The sequence below is a fragment of the Myotis lucifugus genome, unplaced genomic scaffold (assembly GCF_000147115.1).
Source record: "Myotis lucifugus unplaced genomic scaffold, Myoluc2.0 scaffold_11, whole genome shotgun sequence".
Taxonomy (NCBI): domain Eukaryota; kingdom Metazoa; phylum Chordata; class Mammalia; order Chiroptera; family Vespertilionidae; genus Myotis; species Myotis lucifugus.
Window position 1 is genome coordinate 11,713,797 of NW_005871059.1, and position 24,131 is coordinate 11,737,927.

The 24,131-nt window shown below is 39.1% G+C and overlaps 1 long non-coding RNA gene across 1 annotated transcript in view; it reads right to left on the reverse strand.

Moving 5' to 3' along the window:
• Positions 1-329: 329 nt before the first annotated feature.
• The window catches only part of LOC111825023, a 30,190-nt gene continuing 6,388 nt past the window's right edge, over positions 330-24,131 (reverse strand). The window contains exon 3 of the long non-coding RNA XR_002828130.1: positions 330-576. This is a non-coding gene — a long non-coding RNA (uncharacterized LOC111825023). The remainder of the gene's footprint in view (positions 577-24,131) is intronic.

The window sequence follows — 24,131 nt, forward strand, 5'->3', positions numbered from 1 at the left end:
GTGACCAGAGGAGTTTGGGAAACTTTATTACATCAAAACTTAGTGTACAATCAGTACATATGGTCTCAGGTTAGAACAGGACATGATGGGGAGATCATGGACATTGATGGGTAGCATGAAAGCCCCAGGAGAAATGGGTAAAGCTGGAGGGGGTGCGAAGGGATCATCAGGGTCACAGTCTTGTCTTGACCCTTGCCCACTATGTGCAAAGCACTGCAGAAATCATCTCAATCGCTTAGCATGCTTCCTTATACATTATCAATACTATCGAGGGAGGGCAGAAGGTCAAAGGGAAATAATAGAAGGTCATCAAATGTTTCATTCATTTATTGTTTTGAATGTACTTGGTTTCCCCAAACACATATCAACATATCAGTGGAAAGGCCTTTATTAATTTTTACATCCTCTCTTACATATATAGCATTCAGGGACAAAGCTGGTCTGATGAGTAACTAGAGCATATGGCTTCTAGAGCTTGTAATGGCCAAGGAGACCATATGTCCAGGTTTTCCAGATAATTCACTACTATCCCAGCTTCCTATGCAGTCCTCACCCCCATTCTCTCTCAGAAGTATCCTAGTTTGGATGATAAATTGTATTATGTATGTAAAATAGATAAATTACTTACAGCTCTAACATTTCACATGTCCATGGATATATAATCACAGTCACTTATTATTTTTGTTTAATATCTTATACATTAAAAGGTATTTCTATAAAGTAAGTTAGAGGTCATTATACCCAGTGTGCAGTTTTGGAAACATAGGCTCAGAGAGGCAAAGTGACCTGACCAATATCACAAAGCTCTTAGAGGCAGAATAGGAACCTCTTCTAAACCATAGCCCAATGGGTTTCTTCCAAAACGGTATTATTTGAAGGTGAAGTGGTCCTTCTCTTTAAACTATATTATCGACATGTCCCAGAAAATAAAATTTTGTTATTAAGATGTTCATTCCTTTTCATCTTTTAATATCAGTGATATGAGTCCCTTTTAAAATCAAAATATTCTAAGCCTCTTTCAACTAATACATCAGTGGGGCTAAACAAAGGGGTAGTAGAAAGCTAGGCCTAGTCGAGTAGGTAACGAAGGGCATGCCATAAAATGGTAATGGAAGGAAAGACCAGTGAGTAGGGAGATGGGCCCTCTCAAAGGTTTTCGTTGAGGGGAGTTGTAGGGCGAGGAGGGCATCATAATTCCACCTCTCAGTTTTACCCGTGTGGCCCCCAGCCATGCTAGCTTGTTCGAAATAAACAGAAACTAATGTTAGTTCTGGCTGAAAGCAAACTGAAAAATAAAAATTAAAAAAAGGAAGCAAAGTGAGGCTTTAATTTTGGCCTACATTCTCCTCTTAGATAAATTAAGGGGCAAAAAGAAATCTCTCCTTATAGAGAAAGATCTCAGCCAGTGATGGCATCCCAAGATGCCCCATTTAGAAGAGCATTTTCAAAATGCTACCATCCAATAAAGAAGTTTATTCAGGCTCGGCCAGCAGAACTCAGTGGTTGAGCATCGACCAGCAGGTCACAGTTCGATTCCTGGTCAGGGCATATGCCCGGGTTGCAGGCTCGATCTCAAGTAGGGAGCATGCAGGAGGCGACTGATCAATGATTCTCTCTCATCATTGATGTTTTTATCTCTCTCTCCCTCTCTCCCTCCCTCTCTGAAATAAAATATATATTTTTAAAAGAAATTTATTCAGAATGAGACTAATAATCTTCCTGGAGGTATTTCTCTCTTTCTTCCCTGAAAGGCAGGATTCTGGCCCATGTCATTGTCCCTCATGGTGACGCCCCTTCTTTTCCACAGCATGGGGTGGGGTTTGCTCCATTAAACAAGAAACTCAAGGAGAAGGCCGTTAGAAAATTGGAAAGAGTGGCAGCTAGAGAGCAGATGCTCCTGCCTTATAAATTAGTAGGAGATTATGCATGGACAGCTGTACCATATAAATGCCCAGTTTTTATACCACACCATGACCCACTGTGTTTATCATATGGTCCAGCATCTGGTCAATTCTGTCCCAAACTTCCATATATCTATTCAAATCAAGCATTGGCTGGGGATTTATTTATGTATACGATTCAATCTCAATCAGAATACCCCCCTGAGGTCTGGACTTGCAGTGTGGCAGAGAAAAACCCAGCAAGTCCTTTGTGTTGCAACTGTAAGTTCCTCATTCCCCTGGAAGATCCTTTTATTTTCACAAGGCATAGGAGGTAAGTAGCGGCCAAATGGGGAATACACAAACATACACACGCACATGCACACACGCATGCACACACACATAAAGATATAGATACAAAATTCTCAAAGTCTTTATATACCAAGAGAACCAGATACCTGTACTCTAGAATAAGGTAGATGTAATGTCTTATATGTCTTGGTTAATTAAGATAAAAAGAAAAAAGATTTCCCTGTGTTTTAAAAATCTTGGCCTTAACCTGAGGATACATACAAGTTTTCTAAGTTTCTTTCCTTTGTAAAGGCATCTTTTCCAAGAAGAAAATCCATTCATTGATTTCTTGCCTTTGGATGTTTTGCTTTAGATGTCTTTATTCGTTTCTTTTCCATGGGACCCAAGTCATGTGGGCCCTTCTTTGTGGTACAGTCAAAAGGATACTCTGATCTTCCTCTCACCACACACATCAAAACAAATTTTAGATTAATCAAAGAATTAAATTGAAAAACTCAAACCAAAAAGAAACTTAGGAGAAAATGCTTTACCAATTTTTTTTCTGATCTCTGGGTGGTGAAAAGTTTTAGATGATAAAAACAATGGAAGTAGTTGTCATAGAAAAAGACTGATAGATTTTACCCCATAAAATTTTAAATCTTCAAATTTAGCATAAACTGAATTAAAAACCAAAAAGGCAAGGTGTAATTTTTTTTTTTTTGCAACAGATAATGAAGAGTTAATAACCTTAATAGATGAAAGAGCTCTTAGGGATCAACACGAAAAACACCAAAGCAACTGATAAATAGGAAAAAGACAGAAATATACAGTTCTCAAAAGAGGAAATACAAATTGTCAGTAAATTGTTTTATTGTTCAACTCATTAGTAAAGTTAAAATCTTAAATTAAAACAAAGTACCATTCTATATCATCAACTAGAAAAAGATTAAATTGTAGTACCAACAATGGGATGAGGTCGATAAATCAGGACAACCAATTTGGCTTTAAAGTATTTGTATCTTTTGAATCAGTAATTGTTTTACTGGGTCTCTATACTAAGTGTGAAAATTTCAAAACACAAATATAAATTCAGGCACAATGAGATTTGCTGTAGTAATAGCAAAAGAAAGGGTGGAAACAATCTAAATGCTCAACTATAGAGAAATGGTAAAGTATATTAGGATGTGTTCATTAGGCTATTATATTTTCATTAAAGTCATTCTTACAAGAATTTATAATGCATAAGAAGGTGGAATAAATTCACATTTCTCTTGCCTAATTAATGTGACACCTTTTCCATACACTAGATTTGCATGAAGTGTTTGTTCTATGTAACGTTATCAAACTGAAGGGATCAGGAAATGCTACCCCAAACCATGCCACTGTGGCAGGAAGATAATTTTGAGCTAAAGGCAATTAAGAATCAACAGACAGCCTGGTCAGCATGGCTCAGTGGTTGAGCATCAACCTATGAACCAGGAGTTGCGGGCTCGATCCTCAGTGTGGGGTGTGGAGGAGGCAGCCAATCAATGATTCTCTCTAATCATTAATGTTTCTATCTCTCCCTCGCATCTTCCTCTCTGAAATCAATAAAAATATATTTTTTAAAAAAGAATCAACAGATGCAGGAAGAGTTCTCTGCCCTCCCTTTATCTGCCTACATGCAGGCATAAAAATGCCTTTGTGAAAGTGGTGTAAGTTTTCCTTGCTCTCCTGTACCAGGATGAAGAAAGGCACACTTATCACCACAAACAAGAGTCAGCACCAAGACAAGTGCATAAACAAATGTTACTCAAATAAACTTCCTCTTCCGTTAGTTCTCCCATATATTTCCTATTTACTTCCCCACAATTTATAGGCCTTGAAGCCCAAATTCTCTTTTCTTTGTTAAAATGTTATATAAGCTCCCAAATCTAACCATTCTTTGGAATTTCACTTCTTCTCTGTGAACTCCTGTGCATGTAAAAATATTAATACATTTGTACTCCTTCACTCCTGTTAATCGGTCTTTTGTCAGATAAATTCACAGGCCCCAGACACTGAACATAAGAGGGTAGAGGAAAATTTTTCCTGCTCAATAGTTTCTGGCACATAGAAATTCCTTCATGACTCTTATGTATTATCATCATTCTCTTTTAATCCTTGAAACAACTCTGTGAAGTTGGCATTGTTTTACTCATCTCATCAAAAAAGGAAGCAAGGCTCAGTGAGGTCAAGCCCCGTGTCTAACTGAACTGCTGTTTAAACAGATTGGTCAGGCTCCACAGACCACGTTCTTCCCAACACATTATGATCCCAAGACCAGAAGATTCAACAAGACTCATCATGAAATTACACAATATTCTACATTAAAAAGTTGTTTTCAGTTGTATGGAGGGGGGCATTTTGGACTTCAGGGTAGGTATGGAAATTAAGTATGACGCTGATTGGTACAAAGGGGGATCGTTTAAGATCTTCAGACTATTCAAAATAAAGCAATAAAAGAAAGTACTATCGTGCAATAGCAATACATGCAAAAGGAGAGTTTTTTTAAAGGGCCAAAATATTTGCAGTAGAATGTTATGCCTTTCTCTCTATGACTTCATCCAACTGAAAAAAACTTCTGATATCTGGAGGCAAACATGCCTATAAATTGCAAACCTGAAACTCTAAACCTGGACACTGAAGCATGTCATTGAGTGGAATGCTACAAATGTGACCCAGCTGTTAAATCCGCATGCTACGAACAGGGGTGTCTCAAAATCGCTCACTTAGTGACCTATAAACAGCAGTGATGCAAGAAAAAGTAACCATGATGATAAATGCATTCTCTCTGTTAGATTTTGTTACCTCCCTTTTTCTTTATTTTTGAGACGTCATCCCTTTGACCACACTGCAGACTTATGTTAGTATGGAGCTTATGTCAGTATGGGGCTGCTGCAAGGTGTGTGTCTGCTTGGTACAGAAAGGAGTCATTTAAGACTTTAAAGTGATTTGGAAAATATTTAAGAATTAGAGGGAAAGAACCACCATGCAGAGGCATTAAGTTCAAAGATTTGGTTTTTAAAAATGCAAAGGAGGTAAGGGAAATGAGCTGCCTCCTTTTCCCCATGATTTTATCTCATACTAACCTCATTTAGGTACTCTGTGTGCCAGCATGTCAGTAAACATGACACATTTGAAACTGCACATCTTGAATTTGAAGCACATTATTCAATGGGATACTATAAAGGTCATCACAGCTGTTTCTCCACATTCTTCAAAACATAGGTGTGCCAACACGGCCCACCCAGAGGCTTTTAAATATTGATGGTGCAAAAAAAAACATTAAATAGGTTTTATGTAATTGGGCACTGTTGAGATTTGGCAAGGCTTCAGATTTTACTGCTAATAAAAGCTACAAATTGAGCCTTCCCTTAACATCAATTTCTTCACCTCACTCCTCCACCAAAACCCCACTTTTCCAACATAATAAACAGTTGAACCCCTGCTAAATAATTAACCACTTGTATAAGATGGCTTTCTCATCAACCTAGAATACAGATGATACAAATGTCTTCCAGTATTATGGGGCGTGGCACACCCATTTTCATCAAACATGTATGAGATCATTCTCTCTGACCTCTTCTCATTCCCAGGCAAAGTAGTGGGGGGAGGGCAGGGAAGGGGGAGCAGGTAATACAAGGAGAAAAAAAAATTCACCTTTCCAAGTGCTGGGTGCTTTTAAACCCAACATTATACACTCGCCACACAGAAGAGAGAAAGGGAGGGAAGGGGCAAATGGAAGTTCCCCTGTCAAGAAAACTGTCCTGATGAGTGAGATGTCAGGCAGTAAGAGCAGTTGAAGACACCAAGAGCAGTGATTTGGGTTTTATTCTGTTTTGTTGGTTTTTAGTTACTGGCTTTAAATCACAATGAAAATTTCAAATATAGATGACATTTGACTTTTCAAACTAAACAAATGATCTTTCTAATATCATCTGAAGAGAAAATACTACCTTCTGATACAAGGCTAGTGACCATATGCTATTGTTATGTGATTTACACATAGGAATCTGTGATTAATACTGAAACACATCTACCTACACATGCAGACACGATCACATGCACATGTACACATGTGTACAAGCATATGCAATGTTTCTGCTGCTCTCTTACCAGGATTTCAGAGGGATTTCCATTTTTTAAAAAAATATATTTTATTGAGTTTTTACAGAGAGGAAGGGAGAGGGATAGAGAGTTAGAAACATCGATGAGAGAGAAACATTGATCAGCTGCCTCCTGCACACCCCCTGCTAGGGATGTTCCCACAACCAAGGTACATGCCCTTGCCCGGAATCGAACCTGGGACCCTTCAGTCTGCAGGCCGATGTTCTACCCACTGAGCCAAACCAGTCAGGGCAGGGATTTCCATTTAATCTCATTTAGGTCTGGAGGGGGTTAGGGAATGAGAGAGGAAGTCACTGGTCCCATGGGAAACTGAGCTTGGGTGCAACCTCTCAAACTGGAAGAAAAAGCCACCCAGGGCCCAGCCAACTCCTCTGAACTGAAGTGCCATCCTGAAGAGCTAAGAAATATGAAATTAAGCTTACTATCATTCTAATGATAGATGTGTTTGAGCGTATTTTCCTTGAAAAGTTGTGATCTCAATATGAGGTCTAAATATGGTAACACGAGGGTGTTAACCAAAACATGTTGAGTAAAAATAGCGTTTCTCCAGACACAATGGTGCCTATTCTATTTTGTAAGCTGCAGACATACTTTATTCAAGCTAACCTGTCAATTTATCTGAGTGTATGGAAGGAATACAGCACTCCTGGCTTAGAATAAGGAATTTATGGACTGAAGGTAGCAAAGGGGGCTCAGTTTTTGCCTCTTTGTAGACACACAGCGCACTACTGACCTCCCGTGGCTGTATTTCAAGGTGCCATCTTCACTTAACACCAGCTTCCTTTGAGGGTCAAACAGCAACTGCTGGAGAGGTCCCTGAGCAGGATGTTCCCTGTGCCCCTGTGTCATCTTTGGGAAGCTGGCAGTCATTGTACTTGAATGTGGAAGTGCTGAGCTAATAAGCCCAGCTTTGCTCTGCTTGAAAGCCACAGTCCACATCTTTTGAGTTGCCCAATCCTTCACCCACAGCACAACCTCTGTATTTTGTTTGTTTACATTCATTGAGCACCTATTATATATATTTGGGTGTTCTGACAGATGTTTAACCTAAATTGTCTCATTTAATCATTGCAATAATTGTTATCCCCATGTTATAAATGAGATAATTGAAGTTCAAAGAACGTAAAAAGGGATTTTGAAAAAATAATTCACATCTTCTTCCCCATCTTCAAGGTCTGCTAACATCTCCATGAAGGTTTCATAACTGCCTGGCATACAGAAACCACACCCACTCAGAACGTTAGTACTCAGCATATTCTGCTTCGTATTATTTTTACGTGTCTGGTAAGAACTTTGGGTGGTGTCTGGATAGGAGGGGTGTGGGTCTGTAAATCCGGAACAGATCATCTTCCAGGGGCTGAATCTGCACATGTAGGAGAGGACAATAGTGATGGCTGAAAGTTGCCAATTGCTCACTGTGTATTGGGGATGGGACATCTCAAATGCTTTACATGTTCTACTGTTTGAATCTTTATACCAACCCCACAATGTAGGTATGTAGGTATTATTAATATCCCTGTTTTACAGGTGAAACTAAGGCACTGAGCAGTTAATTAAAAGTCATTATGGGTTGAATTGTGTCTCCAAAATATTCACATGTTGAAGTCTTAACAACCAATATATCAGAATGTGATCTTATTTGGAAATAGGGTCATTGCTGATGTAATTTGTTAAGATGGGGGTTATACTGCAGGAAGGTGGGCCACTCATCCATTATGAGTGTGTCCCTATAGAAAGAACACATTGTGAAGACACACACACACACACACACACACACACACACACACACACACACGTTGCATAGCATGTAAAGACTGGCATTATGTTGCTACCAAGGAACACCAAAGATTGACAGAAAACCACAAGAAGCTAGGAGAGAGTCATGAAACAGATCCTCTCTCACAGTCCTGTGAACAGATTATTTTAACTCTTCCTTTCCAACTGGATACTATTTATTGTTATTGCCTAGTTTCTATGATTAATAAAGTGGCAAGAGTGAGCATCCTTGTTTTGTTCCTGATCTTAGAGGAAAAGCTTTCACTATTGAGTATATTTGCTATGGGTTTTTTCCTAAATGGCTTTTATTATGGTGAGGTAATTTCCTTCTATTTCTAGTTTGAGTGATTTTATCATTAAAGGCTGTTGAATTTTGTCAAATGCTTTCCTGCACCCATTGAGATGATCATGTGGGCTTTTTTCTTTATTCTGTTAATGTGGTGAACAGGCATTCCTCGTTTTATTGCACTTTACTTCATTACACTTTACATATATTGCATTTTCTACAAATTGAAGGCAAGACCTTCCACCAATAAAAAGATTACAACTTACTTTATTATTTTGATACCCACTGTAGTACAGTGGTCTGGAACTGAACCCACAATATCTCCAAGGTATGCCTGTATTATTACATGGATAGAAATATCCTTGCACTATAGAAATAAAATGCATTTGTTCATGGTGTTCAATTCTTTTTTAAAAAAAATATTTTTATTGATTTCAGAGAGGAAGGGAGAGGGAGAGATAGAAAATCGATGAGAGAGAATCATTGATCAGCTGCCTCCTGCATGCCCCCTTCTAGGGATTGAGCCGCAACTCGGTATGTGCCCTGACAGGAAATCCAACCTTGACCTCCTGGATCACGGGTTGACGCTCAACCACTGAGCCACACTGACTGGGCAGTGTTTAATCCTTTTAATATGCTGCTAAATTCAATTTGTTAGTATTTTGTTAAGGATTTTTGCATCAATGTTTGTAAGGGATATAAGTCTGTGGTTTTCTTTCTTAAAGTGTCTGTCTTTGGCAGCAGAGCAATGCTGGACTCATAGAATGAATAAGCATTCCCTCCTTTTCAATTTTTTTTAATGTTTGAGAAGGACTGATACTCATTCTTTAAATGTTTGGTGGAATTCATCTGAGAATTTTGATTACTGATTCAATCTTACTATTCAGATTTTCTATTTCTTTGTGATTCAGTCCTGATAGGTTTGTGTGGTGCTTTTTGTTTGTTTGTTTTGTTTTGTTTGTTTGTTTTTGGAATTTCTTCATTTCATCTAGGTTAGATGACAAAATAATGTTCTTCTTTGTCTCTTTGTACTGATGTAAAGTCTATTTCATCTGATATTAGCATAGCTACCCTGCTGGAGGCAAAGACCAACAAGTAATTAACATATAAATGGGAGCAGTCTGTCAGAAGGCTGATGGACTTTGATATTCAGCAAGGGCTGAGAATCAGCATTGTATTACCCTGCTGCTGGCTGAATGACTGAAGGAAATCCCCTAACCTGATAATCCTTTATTGTTTACCAAACCTTACCATTGATGTCTGTTTGCTTTGCTAAAGGGCAAATGTATATTCTAGTAAATAAAAAGCTATGGGTCAGGAGATTCAGAGAGCCATTTCACTAGAGAAGGGCCTCGTCATGGTTCCCCCAATGCCTTCCAAATTTATGTTTCTTATCTAGTATATCCATTTGCGTGTGGCCCCTTCTCCAGATTCTGAATCCTTGCTGCAAAAGGTTGTGGCACTACCCCTGCTCTCTTTTGTTACTATTTGTATGGAACATCTTTTTCCATCCTTTCACTTTCAATTTATTTGTGTCTGGATTTAAAGTGAGTCTCTTATAGATAGCATAGTGTTGGATGGTATGTTTTTATCCATTCTGCCAATCTCTGTATGAAGATTTTAATCTGTTTATTGGAGATTTTAATCCATTCGCATTGAAGTAGCTACTGATAAGGAGGAACTTACTTCTGTCACTTCCCTATTTGTGTACTATACACCTATAATTTTTTTGTCCCTCATTTCTTATATAACTGTCTTATTTCGTCTTTATTTTTGGCAGTGAAACACTTTTCTTTCTCATTTCTTCTTGTGTGTATTCTATAACTATTTTGTTTGTAGTTACCATGGAAATTACATTTAACATTTAAAGTTATTATAACATTCTAATTTAAATTTATACCAGTTTAACTTCAATAACACATAAAAACTGTTCCTTTACAGTTCTATCCCCACCCCTTCTGATTGTTGATGCTACGAAATTAAATCTTTATACACTGTGTGTCCAAATATATAAACTAATATTTCTTCTAAATACATTAGTCTCCTAAATATCCTTTAATAGACACTGGATTATTTCCAGTTTGGAGCTATGACAAATATATCTGCCATGACCATATGTCTTTGTATGCACATATGTTTTCATTTCTCTTAGGAGTAGTAGAATGTCTGAGTTTATGGTAAGTATATGTTTAACTTTTAAAGGAACTGCCAAACTATTTTCCATAGTGATATAACTTTACACATTTCAACCAAGAGTGTGAGAGAGTTCTGGTTGTCCCATATCCTCCTCAGGAATAGCTGACAGTGCCATTTTTTCTATTGTAGCCATTCTAATGGATGTGTAGTTGTACCTTGTGTCTTTAGATTGCATCTCCCTAATGATTAATGATGCTGAGTGTGTTTGTACATGCTTATTTGCTGCATCTTCTTTGGTATATCTTACTTTCAATCTCTGATCTATCAATTCCATTTAATTCTCATGACTCTCTGAGCATCTCTTCTGGATTTTTCCCCCATAATTCTTTTCTTTCTGATGTGATTTAAATTCTACTTATTACCTGGATCAAGCCCTGATTCAAACTTTTGTGGGTCACTCTAGAGTAAAAGAAATTTGATGATTGTAGTAAACTGGGGGGTGGGAGGGGAGGGGCGGAGTAAATAACTCTTTTTTACAAAAAGAGTTGACGCAGTCTCTGATATTAATGGGAACTATTTCTTTACTTCCTGTGAAGCAGGCTGTTCTCTGTCCCTTTAACTGGTCAATCTAGGAAGAATAACTAGACATTCTCAGTCGCACTCTGCCTTTCTTCCTCTTGGGAGTGAGTCAGTCTGAGAGCAGGAACTCAGCTCGGCTTCTGGCTCCTAGGAGTCTGCCACCGTCCAGCATTGCTCAGGCCATGGGGAAGTTAGCCTGCCTGTGGGTTCATAGTGAGCCCATTTGGCTCCCAGATGATGCTACACCCTCCACTTTAGACTCATCGGTAATGAAGGTGTTACTTTTACTTCAATATTTGCCTTCTGGTTTCCTTTTCAACTAATTTAGAACTTATACAAAAAGAGGGCATTATCTTTTGAGGACCTCACCAACTGGCAGCCTAAATAGAATCTGCAATCAGCAGAGTCTCAAAGAAGGTTTTTCCCTCTTGCTGAATACCGCACAGCCTCTGCCGCTGCTCAGAATATGGTCTGCAGAATAGCAGCGTGCCTATTACCTGGTGCTTGTGACATGTGCACCACATTGGGCTCCAACCACACTAACTGCAGTGGAATCTGCATTTCAATAGGACCCAGAGGTGATTCATACATACATTAAAGTTTGGGTAGCAAGGCTCTAGAGCAGGGGTCCTCAAACTTTTTAAACAGGGGGCCAGTTCACTGTCCCTCAGACCGTTGGAAGGCCGAACTATAGTTTAAAAAAAAGCTATGAACAAATTCCTATGCACACTGCACATATCTTATTTTGAAGTAAAAAAACAAAACGGGAACAAATACAATATTTGTATTTGCATGTGGCCCGCGGGCCATAGTTTGAGGATCCCTGTTCTAGAGAGCTAGTAGCAAATATTAACAAGAGCAAGCATTGCTTTCTCCCAATTCAATGTTACATTATAAGTTTAATTTGTAGTTATTTCATTGTTTTTTAAAATCATTTTAATTAACTTATGAATTATGTTTTGGATTGTACCTTACAACAAATTTCTCTGCGAACTTTTGCAATAGTAATAAAATTGTATAAATATAAAACAATTGTGTAAGTTCATAGCACAACTTGCATTTTAAAAGGACAGCAAAATACTTTACATAATAGAAAAATAGATAAATTATATTGAACAAATTTATGTTTGTTTTCTACAGTATCTTGGTTTCCAGTTCATAGTTTAGTTTTGCTGAACACAGAGGGTCATCAACGCTCCTCCAAGTGGAATAAACACTTTCCTATGAGTCTTTATGAGAGTCTCATTTACGTTTTTGGCCATGATTCACCACATTTGACAGAATAGGGTGAGAAGCAAAGGGAAATGTGACTCATTTCTTCTTTTCAACAGAATGTCAGCCCGAGTCTTACCACATATATTTCAAGATCATCTTGTTGTAAGATAATAAGACCTTATGTTTGTGTGGTGTGCTACCATTAGCAAAGTGTCTTCCCATTTATTATCTTGTCTCATCCTCCCACTAACTGGCAAGGTGGGTGACATTAAGCTTCTTCTATGGGGATGGTCAGGCACACTGAGGTTGACTTGCCTAAGATGCAAAGTGGTAAAGGGCGGAGCAAGAAAGGGTGGACAGTTCATTATTCTGACTCCAGGCCCCCAGTTATCTCCAGATGGGACCTAGGTTTGAATGTGCTCTGCTCCATAGAACTTGAATCTGGTTATGAGTATACAAAGACTAACAATGATAGAATAACTATCATGTCCTGACACTGCTTTAAATGTTTTACCTTTGAAAATTTACTGACAATTTACAAGTATTAACATTGAATTCTCACAACAACCCAATAATGTAGTTAATTTCATTATTCCCCTTATACAGATAATATGTATCCATATATGCCCTTGGCTTTGGGTTCTAAGAAAAGCTATCAATACAATGTCAAAAATTATCTTCTATGAAATTACAAACTTTAGTTATCTTTATTAACTAGAATAAGTACATCAGTTTGGGTAATAAATGACTTTAGACATGAAATGACATATATTCAATGGTGTACTGGTAAATATCTCAAAACTAGCTTTCTGGGAGAAAAGGCCCAATTTGTAGATCTTGCCAATTTCTGTGGTGTAGCTATTTCCATTATGGCCAGTTTCAAGCTACCAGGTTGACATCACTCAACCTGGATCTGGGAAGATATATGAACAATCAACTCTTACAAACTGGTTCTGACATATTACTGGTCCAGGGTCATGTATAACCCATATTTAAGCTGGTATTCTACAGATTCTTGAGTAAGCCTAAACTGCTTTGATTTTAAAAATATGTTATAGGAATTCTGACAAGTTTTTTGTTTTGTTTTGTTTTAAATTTTGTTTTATCTGACAAGTTTTTGAATTCCTAATAATTTTTTCAAGTATTTTTCAGAGTGAGTTATACTGATAGTCTTTTGACAGCATGAAGATCAGACATAAGCCCTAAGTCAAAGGCTGCCAAACATTTTTGTAATGGGCCAGTACTATATGGCCTAAATACTTATGTCCCCCCAAACAAATTTATATGCTGAAAATCTAATGCCCATGGTGATGATATTAGGAAGTGGGGCCTTTGGGAGATGATCAGTCATGAAGGTGGTGCTGCCCTCATGAATGGGGTCAGTGACCTTACAAAAGAAGCTGTGAAATCTAGCTCACCCCTTCCACCATGTAAGGACACCTGGATACATCTGCCACTGGGAAGAGCCCTCACTTGACTGTGTTAACCTCTGATCTTGGACTTTCAGCCTCCAAACCTATGAGAAATAAATTTCTGTTGTTTCTAAGACACCAAGTCTGTGGTGTTTTTTTACGGCAGCTCAAATGGACTAAGGCAGCAAGATAGGAAATGCTTTAGGCTCTGCAGGCCGCATACTGCCTCTGGCGCATAATCTTTGTTTTTACAATCGTTTAAAAATACAAATATTATCCTTAGCTCTTGGGCTAGTCAAAAATAGCTTGATTGTACCCAGAGACTAGATTTGGTCCACAAGTTAGAGTTTGCTGATCCCTTCTCGAAGGGTTGAGAAAGCACGCAGGGGAAAGAAATGAGAACGGTCACATGGTCAGATATTCCTGCTCTATACTGCATCAGTAATTTTTGAAAGAAGGTAGGTCACAGCCTTCTACGTTACAGCATTATATGGGTTAAATGAATTAATTCCTGAGAGCTCTTCTTAAAGTATAAAGTTTCAACAACCATAGGAAATAGTATTATCCTAAATTGCCCATGAAATACGGCAACTATAATCCCAATGTAATAGAATGTGTACCCAGTGCAGAAAGTACCAGCTCTTTAAATAGAAGTCCCAACAACAAAGGAAAACTAAAACAGTTAGATCATTATTATAAAAGCTCTATTGTTCTAAGCCACCCTTGAGGCAACATCCAGGCTTCCTGGCATTGAATAACAGCTGCAACCTCAGCTTGACTTAGCACTAGTTAGGGTGCTGACATTGTATGTAGTTGGTGCTCAGTTTATACTGAATGAATTAATAATCATATCTGCCGGAAGCCAGTTCCAGCATGTCAGCAGGGATGAATCATCTGGAAATGGCTGAGGGCATTTCCCCAAACCTCAGGATGCATTAAAATAATTGCTTACTGCCAGACAGCTAAGGGCATCTCAGTCTACAGTTATTGCCTCCTACTGGCCAAACACCTGAACAGCCGTAGGCAGTTTCCCCAATCTGACAATGGATTCTGTATACCTAACCCTACCCTTTGATGTGTGTATCTACCTTGCCTTAGGACAATTTGTGTTAATAAAAAGCAAGGGGTCCTGAGACAAGGGAGAACGTGGTTTCTTTAGCCAAGCTCCTCTGGCCCCTCAAATGCCTTTCAAAATTATGTTTCATCTCTGGACTCTTGATTAATCTATGCACAGCGCCTTCTCCAGATTCCTGAACCCTTCTAGATGCTGGATTAAGACCACCGGCATTAATATCCAATAGCTAAGCCCCCACCTTCTGTGAATCACAGCTCTCCCAAATCACAGTTCTAAACCATCTACTCAGTCAGCCACCTGCCTATCCTGACACCAAGAGGATGTTTGGAGATGTTTCCCTGGGTCAGTGATAAGAGAAAAATGAAGAGAATACCATGTATAAGATACCCAACCATCCATATTTGTTAAATAAATATCTGATTTTCTTTACATTCTCAAAGTCAAAATATTATAATTATATTCCACTGATAGTTATTTTTTAAATAAATAAATAAACGGAAGAAATCTCACTTTTGAACTGACTGTGAAATCCAATCTGACAATAAGGAGGTGTGTCCCATGAGCTGGATTGATATGAGAACATTCGAGGACAGAGGTGATATTAAGCTCCACTTCTCTTTCATTATTATTTAATGTTCAGACAATGTGTCATTATTTGCAAATGCTTTATAACCAAGAAACACTTTATGACCAAGGTTTTACAGTTTTAAATTTTGATGTCTAAATCAAAACCCATTCATTTCAATTCTACTGTCTCAGAAACCCCCCACCTTCACTCTTTAGAGTGAGCTGGGACCCCCCCTTTTTAACTTCAAATAGGAATAGTACTATGTACTTGAAATATGTTTCTACTTCTTTGTATTAAGTTTCTTACTATATGGACAATGAGTGAAAAGATGATAAAGATAGATTGAAGAATCTAGTTTCAGAGAAGGCAAACTTTTCCCCCAGATGTCAGAGAGAAAAACTGTGCTTTTTAGCTCTCAATAAAAACTGGGAAATGGAATTTGGCACTGAATTATAACATGTGCTAGAATCCAAAGAGACACCATAAAGTCCCACTGAACATAGAAGCTAAAATAATTAGGGAAGCTTATATTGAAATAAATAGAAAGGGATCTTCATAGACCAATTCAAACTGGTCGGTATATTTTTACAGAGTTATGAAATCATGCAGCATTCAGTTATAGTTCACATTTATTCATCTCCAACGAAGCCATGTCATAACTAGGAAATTCACTTCCAGTAAAAGAAGGATGGAAATGCCACAAAACAGTGATATTTAAATGAAATGAGTGAGTCTAGAATTTCTAAAAAATCAACTCTGATGGATGAAAAGAAATGAAATTAAGATGCTTCTAACCTTACATAATTGATTCTAAAATACGTAGCACTAGGTTTATATTAACAAATTTCACAGTATATATAAAAACTATACTAGTGCCCATCTTCACCATTCCACTGTGAAATTAAATAATAGCAACTGTCAATGCTCAGTGATTTTGTCCATATAAATTAGCCATTTTCTGAATTATCTACAGCAACACTTTACTAACAGACTCATTTTATTCTCTGTTACTCTCTATATATGAAATCTTCCTTGCCATCCCCTGGTAGCCCCAAGAAAATAAATTAACTTACAAATTAATCTAAGCCTGTGTTTCCCAAACTTTGTTCCAAGCAATACTATTCTTGTAAGATGTTCTATTAAAAAGAGGTTCGTCATCAAGTAAATTTGAATACACACTGTCTGATTCCACTCTTGGTAATGCACAATGTGCCTTGGATTTTAAAATTTCTGAGAAGATTGTCAGTAAAGAAACCTATTTGACCATGGATAGTTTTGAGTTTTCCCCTCATGTAACACCCCACGTTTACAGAATACTTTTGGGGGGAAACTTCTATAAATAAACTATGAGGGAGAAAAAAAACAACTGATAATAAATTCCAAAGATACACCTCAAAGCCAAACTTTAGAGTACCAGAATCTCATACACCCAACCCTGGGCCCTGAGGCTTGTGCCAACTCATTCCATACTTTGACATGCCTTGCCCCAGCACCACAAGGCCTCTCCCCTTTAAACAATGCTGATAGGTAACTAGGGTGGGCTGTTGGAGAACTAGAGGGGAGAGGCCTGATGGGCATTTCCTGTCAGTTATCATTCAGTTACCAGGGTGCATTAAAAAATTAGATTATCAGGGAACAAGGAAAATAAAGGGAATCTGGTCATTCTGCCTCACACTTTCCCTTTCTGCCTCTAAAGATGACTAGGTGACCCAGTAAAACTGCTGTATATTTTCTCCTGTGACTTAGCTAAGTCTGCAAACTGAAACTCAGTAGACAACTTGATAGAATACAAGGCAGCAAACATTTAAATATCATTAACTTACAGACATGCTGCATGAGATCACGGATATATTCTCATAGAACAACAAGATCAATTTGAAGCAAGAAAAGTCAGAAACTAACATCCTTTTTATTATTATTATGCTAGGCAAGGTGTAAAAAGAAAGTGCTGCTTCAATGAAACAGAAAAGGACTCAGATATTCTCATATTTCTTTTCTGAGCCTGGATTTGAGCGGGGCCATTCCATCTGATTGTAATTCCTGTAGGTAAGCAGATGTTCAGGCAGCACAACAAGAATTATAATAATCGATGTGGGATGTTCCTAAGATGTGAGTTAATGCTTTCAAACCCATAAAGCTTGCGATTTTATTGAGATGAACTGCATTACAGACCCACATGCAAGCATGTGCTCATCAAAATTACCTCAACTGAATCAACAGCTCAGCTCATTTGTGCCACCTGACCTTCTGGAACTGACCTGTGAGATGCATCCTCAAATCAATTTCTTCCTCCTAAGGATTAAAATTGATATAGAAAAATATAGACAACCAGCAGTGATGCTTTTTCAGGTTCAGATTTCTTGACCTAAAACAAATATGGGGGTTGGAGAGTTGGGGGTGGGTGGATGGATTAAGCAAAAAAAGAAAAAAGAGAACTCATGGACTTGGACAATAGTGTGGTGATTGCAGGGGGTGGTGGAAGGGGGCACAGAGGGGATAAATGGTGAAAAATAAAATAAATTTTAAAATAAAATAAAACATATATGGGAAACAAGGTAAAGTGCACTGCCAAAAGGAAGAGATGTTAAATTATAATTCGTTGCTTCCCTAATGTTTCAAAGGATACTTCCAGAGATGACTAGGTAAGAGAAAGGAGGGGGGACAAATGGAAAAATTCATAACAATAAACTGATATCCACCTATTGTACACAATTGATTGAGAACTGGCTTTGGTCCTAGCAAGCAGACTCTAAGCTGGGATTCTGGAGATAGACTAACCACTGACCAGTTTGCAATAAGGACACCACAAAGGGTGCTAAGTGGAGAAGTGACATGCTGGCATTTTCTAGGGAACAAGTGTCAAAACATTTAACAATGGTGAAGTGGGGTAGGATAACATGAAGCAATTCACAGGCTCAGGCATTTGAGAGGTACAGTGGACATCATTGCTATCAGCGCTACGGAGTAGGGGAAACCTGATCAATCTAGGGGACTGGCTTCACTGCAGAAGTGACTGTAGTTTAAGCAGACAATGAAGGGTGCGTGTGTATGTGAAGGGGACGAAGGGATGGTGACAGAAGCTTCCAGCCAAAGGAAGCAGCATCTGCAGAAGCTCTGATGAGGAAAAGTGGCTGGCAAGCACAGGAACTGAGAAATGGCCAATAGATCTCTAGGGAGTGGAGAAGAAACAAGGTGAAGGATGGTGCCAGGTGAGGCTGGAGAAACAGGCAGGGGCCAAATCACAGCCATGGTGGAGACTACGGCTCTTATCATAAGAGTAATGAGACACAGTTCTTGTAGCAAGAAAGCTACAAGGTAAATTTGCCTTAAAAAAAATTCTCTTTGGCTAGCTGCGAACCGACTGGAGAGCCAACATGGGCGTGCAGCAAACAGCCTCTTCAAGGCGGCTGCAGGAGCTGGCATGGGGATGCCGTGGCACTCACTAGAGGCTTATTTACTCACCGTGCTACCAAAACCATGTGGGAGTTTTCCCTTTAGTTTAAAATCTTAATTTCTATTTAAACACTAGAATACGAGCTCCACAGTAAAGGGGATGTTATGTGGTGTGGCACTGCTGTGTCCCCAGCTCCTAACGCAGAGTTCAGTAATTAGAAGGTGGTACTCAGTAAATAATTGTTGAATCATTGAATTTTAAAGGAAGTACTCCTAATGGGAGTATAGAGAGTTCCTATGGATCACTCATACCTTGATATGAATGGTAAATGTGAGCACATGCCCAAAGCGGGCAGGGAAGAAGCAATGGGGAAGGAGGCTGTGGCAACTTGCTTACTTCATTACATTGACATTTATATTTTAAGTATGGGAGATGAACAGGTAATGCCTTAGGTTGAAAATCTTACAGGGACTGGCTAAAGATATAATTCTGAGTCAAACTGTAATTTTGTGTGGTTAAGAAGTTCTTTCAAAATGACAGCAACTCTTATGTTTTGGTCATTAAACCTTGTTTTTCATTTCTTGGTTTCTTTTTTTTTTTTTTCAGTGGAAGGATTTTGGTGTTATCTTTGAATGTAATCTAACCCACCTGTGGAACCCCAATGATTTCCAGTCCTTGCTTACAGGTCTGGGCCTGCAGAAGAGTGAGTCAGTCACTCTTGACTGAAAGGTAAATGGCTCCGTGTTCCTTCTGAGCACTGTCCTAGGGCGGAGACTAAAACTGAGATCACTCATCTCTTCTAAACCTTTCTGTGCTGCTCAGATCTGAAAATCAATTTTATGGGGGAAAAGTAAGTGATCCCCTATTGAGGAGGCCTGCACCCTGTGTCGGGGTTGTAAACTGGGACATGGCATACTCATATGTGGATAGGCCCTGTAGGACACCCAGACTCAGAAGCATGAGAACAGTGACATCCAGTGGCTGGCTGGGCACACTTCTGAGGGGCCAGGCACACAGATGAAGAATGAATGGAGCTCACAATGCTCTGGATCCTGACTTTCTGCTTTTGTCCTTCGAAGCCTGGGAACCCTTAGAAACTCCAGGAAGATTCTGAACTCAGACTAACCAGGCTCTACCAATATCCTTCCATATTCTCTCCTGGGTTTTTACTTTCAGGACAATCATCTCTCTCTAGAGTTGCACTGTTTTAAGTTGCATCATAAATGTTAATAAATGATAATGTTCAACATCTGAGAAAATGCAAAATTACATTGTAGTTTTAAAAATAAAGTTCAGAGGGAAGGTGGGGGTGGGGGTTGGTAAGAGAGCAACCAAAAGACTTGTACGCATGCATATAAGCATAACCAGTGGACACAGACAATAGGGGAGTGAGGGCCTGTGCTGGGAGGCAGAAGTGGGTTGGGAGAGGTCAATGAGGGGAAAAGGAGACATATGTAATACTTTCAACAATAAAGAATTTAAAAATAAATAAATAATAAAGTTCTTATTTCAAAAAATAAAGTTTGTCAGTCATTCAATACATGTTTATTGTGTACCTACTAGGTGCCAGCAGTGAGCAAAAGAGGTATTCTGACCCTCTTGGAGGTTACATTCTTATTGGAGAAGACAAACAGTAATGTATACAAACATGTATGCACACACACCTATAGACATCCCTTAATGCCAAGTCATGGTAAATGCTAAAAAGAAAAGTGAAACAGGTAAGGGCATAGAATTTGACAAAGGGATTGGTGCTATTTTGAATGGTGATCTTAAAAGGTCTCTCTGAGGATATTTGAACAAAAACCTGAATTGAGGGGTCAGATCACGTATATATCAGGGGATGAAAATTCCAAACTCAGAGAAATGCAAGTGATAAAGATAACTATTGTGTGAAATCAAGATTCCAGAGGAAATTAAAAATAAGATTGTATGTAGTTACATAAAAATAATCTATCTATTATAATAAAAGCATAATATGCAAATCAACCAAATGGCCGAACAGTGGGAGGATCATTCAGATGACCTTCCGGACAAAGCTGGGGCTGCGAAGGCCTACTCTTGCACAAATTTCATGCATTGGGCCTCTCGTTATATATAAAAGCAATTTAATTCTATTTCTAAAGATGAAAAGAAGTTATGAGCCTAAGCTCAACTTTCACACTTTAGACAGGAGAGTGCATACGTTAATTACGGTCAAGCTTTAGAAATTCAGACCCAAAGTAAAAATAGTGTCATATAATTACAAAATGCCACTATTTACAAATAATTTATTTCAATGTAAAAGCAAAGAGTCAAGAATGTGGATAGTAGCATACTCTTCAGATCTAAATTCCTTAGATTACCCAGCAGAGGGAACTATGCTACAACAGAGTAAAGCCAAACTACCTCCAGATTTGGACCAAAGTAGATTATTAATGTAGTGTTGTCTTTCTTACCAGAAAACAGGACTCTTTAGTTTCTTTTCACATACTCTGGCTAATTAGCATGTCTGGCAGGTGCAACCACCAGCTGAATTATTACAGCAACAGTTGTTGCATTGAGAACTATTTTGGTGATCATGCATGCCAAGGTCATTCAACATTTGCAAGGATTTTCATCTTCTTTATTACCACTATTCTTTATAGTACTGATTGAAGTAAATTCTGTGGCTATTTATAAACCCTTCCAGAAGCCATTGTTTTTATTAAGAGTGTTGTTTCCATTTTCCATAGTAGTTCTCAGTCTCACAAGACAAAAGAAATGATCAAAACAACATCACAAATCCCTTACTTAAAAATGCTCTTGCCCTAACCCGTTTGGCTCAGTGGATAGAGCATCGGCCTGCGGACTCAGGGGTCCCAGGTTCAATTCCGGTCAAGGGCATGTACCTTGGTTGCGGGCACATCCCCAGTGGGGAGTGTGCAGGAGGCAGCTGATTGATGTTTCTCTCTCATCGATGTTTCTAACTTTCTATCCCTCTCCCTTCCTCTCTGTAAAAAATCAATAAAATATATTTTAAAAAAATAAAAATGCTCTTGCCCTAGTGGTTTGGCTCAGTGGATAGAGTGTCAGCCTGCAGACTGAAGGGTCCCAGGTTCGATTCTGGTCAAGGGCACATGCCCGGGTTGCTGGCTCGATCCCCAGTGTGGGGCGTGCAGGAGGCAGCTGATCAATGATTCTCTCTCATCATTGATGTTTCTATCTCTCTCTTCCTCTCCCTTCCTCTCTGAAATCAATAAAAAATATTTTTTAAAAATTTTTTCTTAAAAATTTGCCTAGTATCCAGAATATAGAGAGAATATTCTATACATATAGTCTTCTAAAATTGTTCTAGTTTTGCCTTCACATTTAGTTCCTGAATCGGTGTGTTAGGGGTGCCATAACGAAGTGGCTTAACTGACAGGGATTTATTTTCTCACAGTTCTGGAGGCCGGAGATTTGAAGTCAGGGTGTTGGCAGGGCTGGTTCCCTCTGAGGGCTGTGAGGGGAACTCTGTTCCATGCCTCTCCCTAGCTTCTGGTGCTTATTGGCAATCTTTGTGTTCCTGGGCTTGTAGATGCATGACCCTAATCTCTGCCTTTCTGTTCACATGGCATTCTCCCCATGTGCATGTTTGCATCCAAATTTTTCCTTTTTTTAAGGACACGAGTTATATGGATTATAGACCCACTCTACTCCAGTATAACCTCATCCTAACTTAACTAATTACATCTGCAACAACTCTATTTCCAAATAAGGTCACTTTCTGAGCAACTGGGAGTTAGGACCTCAGCATATGAACTTGAGGGAGAGGGGACATCGTTTAACCCATAACAACTCTTAAATGCACCTTATTTTTGTATGTGGTGTGAAATAAGGTAAATACCCAATTTTCCATAATTCACTGAAAATCCCATTCTTTGCCCTCTAATCTAAAATACCCCCTTTGTCATTTACCTAACGTCCATAAATGCCGGACTCTATCTATTGTTTCATTAATCTTTTAGTCTATCACATTTTCTTACTGTAACTTTATAACAAGTCTTCCCCAGACTCCCTTGCTCCTCACATTTGCAAGGGAGTTAGACTTGGGTCATATGTTCCCACTCAAAGGATAATAAAACTAACCTTCCCCAAAGCCAAATGTTTGCAATCCAGGGCAGGGACTTTCCCCTTTGCCTTCCTGCGATGAGAATTCATTGATTTTCCAAAGTACTTGTTGACATTAGGGAGACAGTTTCCCTCCCTTTCTCAGAAAGTGAGAGTGGCAGCTAAGCAGTGAGTGGCCTGTAAAAACTTCCATATTCCTGATTTGGGGCTTCCTCGGCTGTGGTGCATGCACAGCATCCACGTGGCTCTCATCACATCACAGAGAAAAGAATGGAGCCTGGAGAACTGACACAGTTACTGCTGCATGTCAGCAGTTCTCAACTGGTGTGCTGCACTGGCGTGCTGCGAGAATTTTTAAAACATGCAATACCTACTTAGTCAGTCACTGACCTCTTTTCCTTTCATTTGTGAAATACAAAAAAAAAAAATGACAACATCCAACACAATAGTTGTCTGGTGTGACTGAATCAAAATTATACCTATTTTTTGTCAGATTGGCAAAAAAAAATTTTGGTGTGCCACAGGATTTTAGTAATTAGTTTATGTGTGCCATGAGATGAAAAAGGTATAACTCTGATCTCTGTCCTAGAAACCTCATGTTTGCTTTCAGCATAAAAATGAACAAATGTCGATACTGAAAACATATCACAGAACACTCCCAGCAATAAAAAAAATGATAAAAACTATTGATACATGTAACAACATGAAGAAACCTCAATGACATTCTGTTAAACAAAAAAGGCAGACACAAAAGAATACATACCGTATGGTTCCATTAATTGGAGGGTAAAGAAGAGTCAAAATGAATCAAATGGTAATGGAAGTTAAAATAGTGATCCCTATATTAGAGAGGTCTGAGAAGGAGAGTGAGGGAATCCTCTGGAAATCTATACTAATAATAGAGGAATATGCAAATTGTCCAGGCGCTGTCACAGTAACAGTAATGACCGAACAGCAGGCTGCATGGGGCTACAAGGCTGGCAGGGGGGTTAGTGAGGGACAACCAAACGACTGAACAGCAGGCTGCATAGGGTGACCAGGCCGGCAGGGGGGTTAGTGAAGGACGACCAAACGACTGAACAGCAGGCTGCATGGGGCGACCAGGCTGGCAGGGGGAGCAGTTGGGGGTGACCAGGCCAGCGGTGGGTAGCAGTTGAGGGCGACCAGGCTGGCAAGGGGGCAGTTGGGGGTGACCAGGCCAGCAGGGAAGGGGCAGTTGGGGGCGACCAGGCCAGCAGGGGTGGGCAGTTGGGGCGATCAGGCTGGCAGGCAGAGGTGGTTAGGGGTGATTAGGCTTGG